Source organism: Gymnoscopelus braueri, assembly GCF_963280865.1.
Source record: "Gymnoscopelus braueri genome assembly, chromosome: 13".
Lineage (NCBI taxonomy): Eukaryota > Metazoa > Chordata > Actinopteri > Myctophiformes > Myctophidae > Gymnoscopelus > Gymnoscopelus braueri.
The window spans coordinates 18,850,238-18,855,082 of NC_137615.1; positions in this window are offsets into that span (position 1 = coordinate 18,850,238).

Genomic DNA, 4,845 nt, shown 5'->3' on the forward strand with positions numbered 1-4,845 from the left:
CTAAATGGACCTCCAAGCTCTCAATGAGGTTGGAGGTCAAAAGGGGGTGGAGCCTGGAGTCAGCAAAACCAGCAAACCCCACCCCCCTTTGGTGGAGTTAGCTGGTTTAGCAGAAAGTTTGAGGATCCAATGGAGTTAACTGGTTTTGTCAGAAGCACTTTTGAATACTTTTCATTGGTTCAATATTTTTGTAATCAACACACAGATGCAAAGGGTGTTCAATAGCACTGATTTATGGAAAGAAAATGCAAAAGTGGAAAAATTGAGCTGGTTTCTGCCGGACAGCAACGATGACATCTCTCAGAGAGGCGAGGGTCAATCAAAGCCACACGCCAATCTGTTACCATGGAGCAGGGGGCGGCCCATATACAGTACTGTAGGTGAGTGAGTGGCTCTATTCGCAGGAATGATAGGGACTACCCTGTAGCCGTTCATTTTAACGATATGAAACATGAAATTGCATCCCTGCGCTTTGTTGGTATGGAGGCGGTCTCTTTGCCATATACTCTCTGAGTTCAATTAACAGGAGTGTAGAGAGAACAGACAATAAGAACTACAAACATCAATGTAACACTTGTGTTGCAGCCTGAGAGAATAACAGGGAGTTTTGAGAGACTCCCGTTCCTGCAGTTTCCATGCTGGGAGTTTCCACGCTATTTTGTCCATTGTTTGATATATAGTTGCTAGTTTGATTCCCCGGGCTAATCGGTGATACAATCACCCCCTACTACCTGTCTTTATTAAATTATGCTCCTTCCCAGCAGCAGGTGTGCACTATTTCTGTCTACACCTGACTGATACTGTAGTCTGGGAGATGTATCTTCCATTTTATAATTTGATAGTTCTCACATTCTTATTTCTCAAACAACCTTTTTTTATAGATACAATGGCAAAATGATATAATAGGAAATCACTTCAATGATTAAATAATTATATGCTAAAATATGTATTTCTTTTTGCAAATTGTAGAACACTTGATGCACATTAAAAGATTCACGGACATAATTAAAAGGATACTTCACCCAAAAAATAACTATTTTTTCTATCGATTAGTCACCCCATGGAGATTGATGACCACCGTTCCGGGAGGACACACAAAATTCAAGTCTCCGTGGGGCGACTAATCGAAAGAAAGAAAGTCATTTTGGGGGTGAACTATCCATTTAATAACAGAAACAGTATTGCACACTAAATCACAAGGGTTAATTGCGGTTCCATATTGATACATAATAAATATATACATATGTACGTACGAACGAACATACATTCATTCCACTGACAAAAATGTAAAAGAATAAGGGTCCAAAAGTGTGTGTCTCTGTCCAAACGTGTATACTACTTCTGCACTCACTGTAGAATGCAACTAAGAACTGGGCCACATGGGTCGGCAAGGCTTACTTACTTAATAAAGTGCTCATGATAAAAGACAGGATGAATATTCAGTGGTCGGCTTCAAAGCAATTAAAAAAGAATGGAGAATAGGCTCGATCTCAAGGTTTTTCTGCAGACGTTCACTGTGTAAAGCAGAAGCAGGTTTTACCCAGCAATCAAGATTGCCAGCAATCGGTTTATAAAGATTTATAAAGAAGAAAATTGTTTGTATGGCATCCTTAAACACTATAGTATAATGTGAAAACATTCTCACGCAGTCTATACCATGAGGCCATTAGAAGATAGCTCCATTGTACAACAGTACAATCATCACAATATAACTCATCATTGCTGCTCTCCACAGTATAGCGGTGAAGGAATGGATCAATTCACAATTATGTCCCGAGAAATTCAATGAAAAGGCTGCATAGGTCAGTTTCCCCTGAGGATTGAACCATAAGTAACCATGAAATAAACTTCACAGTGATTTGTGCAATAGTAATAATAAATGCTTTAACCGCAGCTGAGTTCATGCCCTTCAGTAAATGGCATGACTGCAAGTCAAGTCAGAGATGCAGGAAATGTTCCCTTTGCCATTTATTCGACTGTCAACCCAACATTTTAAAATGGAACATCCCTTTAACAGCCTTTAAGTGAAACATCTATGTATCAGATTAATGACAGCTTTTACTGCAATTGAATTACCATTAAAAACATGTTTTTTTAAAGAGAAACTACAGTATTTATGAATACCTGATATTTACAGTATTTACAGTAATATGTAAATGTTGTCACAACAGGAGACAATTGTAAACGTCCCTATTTTTAGAGCAGAAATATAATAAAACTGCTTTCGCAATAAAATAGTGTATAATTTCACAGAAAGAACTAAAAGTCATGTGAATGAAGAATTAAACAAATGATGGAAAAGTCTAGAATGTATTATGCTAACCGAACGCTGATACATCTGCAAGCGAACAAGAGAGCAAAGCTTAATGTCAACTTAAAGAGTAGCCTCACATGCATTCAATTCATATTTGACCAGGGTCTATGGGATTCAAAGACCTTAAAATGGAACCCTTAACATGCCTCCACCTGGATGAGTCATTGGAAAGCCTCAAACAGAGTGCATGTCTGACATCAGCAAAGGAGAAAGAACAACGCAAGAGAACGAGGAAGAGTGAAAACCATGTACAGTATAAAAAAAGACCAAAAAAAGAGGAATGACAGGGACACAGGAGGAAGGGTTTAGTTTGATTGATGGAGAAGTTGTTTCGGGAGACAGAGACAGTAAGACAGACAGTTACATATAGACGGACAGACGGACAGACAATCTTTTCAACTGTTGACAGCAAATGTCTGTCTTTTGTGGCCAGTAAGGAAGTGTGCCTCCTAGGCTACAGTGGTGGAGATAGACAGGCTATAGCTCTGGGCCATAGCATTAGAAGGGGTTCTCCTTAACGCTATGGTACTTTCGATCCTTTTCCCTCACACCCGCAGTAGCTCAGGCTGCACAGTGCACAGCCTCTCTCGTCTGTAGTAAAAATAAATCATACACTTTCGCTACTCACCAAAACAAAGACGGTTTATGGATTTTAAAGCCTACTCTACTTAGTGGGAACACTCTGAGCCCCCCACCTCACGTCTAAAATACACTTTTTGGGAAGAAAATAAAATATTTCACTCCCCCCCTCTTTGGTCCCTGGTGCAACGGGTTGCGACGGTGTACTGTATCTATCTATGAATTAACAAAAAAAAACATGTGTGTACTGTATGTACTACACAGTATGTACTAATGTACATACGGTACTACGAAATGAACACTGTTGCACAATGGGTGGGGTGTGTATTCCGAATTGTATCATTCCCGACTTGCATGGCCCCAAGTAAGTCGTCCTGCAAGGAGATTTGGTGTAGTGTCGGAAATGAGCGGACCGAGTACAGAGCTCTGGGGGACACCGGTAAACTAAGTATAGTTAAGTGGTTAAGATAGCATTAATTACTGCCCCCCCCCCCCCACCCAAAAGGCACCACCTCTCATTCAGAGTAATAACAAAATAAAAACAACATATGATTTAATGTGCAAAGAGGACAGAGTCCTGTGAATATCCACGCACAAACATCCCCAGTGTTAATTTAGCTTAACTAAATTACAGTACGTTAAATTAACAAGCAATCTGCAAAAATGCCCGTCTGTATCTGGTGTTCTGTCCACTGTGTCCAGTAACTGCAGGCTTGGAAAAGCTCAGACAGTTAGCAGGCATCACAGAGCAGCCGCCTCGCCTCCCAGGTGAGCTCATTTCAATTAGACGAGTGGATCTCCCCCAGCTGGATTTCACTCTGTCTCAGTCGTCAGTCCCCAGTGACAAAAATGGGTCGACATGCCACCGTCCGTATGGTGCTGGTGGTGTTTGGCTGCCAAGGAAACAGTGTCAGTGCCAAGCAAATGCCTCTCTCTCTCTCTCTCTCTCTCTCTCTCTCTCTCTCTCTCTCTCTCTCTCTCTCTCTCTCTCTCTCTCTCTCTCTCTCTCTCTCTCTCTCTCTCTCTCTCTCTCTCTCTCTCTCTCTCCCCATGCATGCCGGAGACATGCCAGGGACGGGCTTGCCCAACAGTGACTCTCCCCTGCGAGAGCCTTGCTGATAGGGATGGAGTGTCTCTATGGTAACGGCAGGCGGAAAAAGGAGCTGGTTAAATCAAGGTACATAGAATTCTACAGAGGCTGTATAAGAAGAACGCCCTTGATGTTATAATATCAACCTGTGGTTGGTACCCATGTTATCCTGACAACAGCCTTTTACATGCGTTCTTGTGTCCTGTTGCTTTCCTATTTATCTGCATCACTCCTGCAGTATCCCTGGGGGTTAAACGGCTGCTCCTGTGGCCATGGCTAAAACGGTTGAGTAACAAAATGCCACACGGTCTCAATTCTGACAGAGGCCTTCACTCAGGCCTATAGCTGTGATAGGAGACAGCGGTGTATTTGTCATTGGTGTGGGGGGGGGGTCTAATTTCTCCACATTATCTGTAACAATAATGATAAAAGGCATTCACTTTATCCATTAACCCATTGAGACCTGGAACGCATCTGTGTCACTTTAGCTTTCTTTGGCTATTAAAAAATAGCAGATATACAAGCTCATAGGTGCCGCGCTACGAGCTTGTAGATCTGCTATTTCTTTTAAATTGTGAAAATGTGTGCAAATCTTTGAATATATGTGTATTTTTTAAAGCGCTAGGATTGAGAAAACATTTTTTTCATCAGCCTCAGGTCTTAATGGGCTTAAGTGCCCTATTAATTAAAGTCTTGAGATTAAATTGTCATGGTTAAATAATGAGAAAGCTGAACATTTCAACCTTCATGATACTCACAAATTAATTTAACTACAGATCTGATCTCAGTGAAACCACTGACTGAGATCTCCGAACAAGAGCTACAGCATCAAAACACACTGAGCTAGAATCAAGAGCCTCGT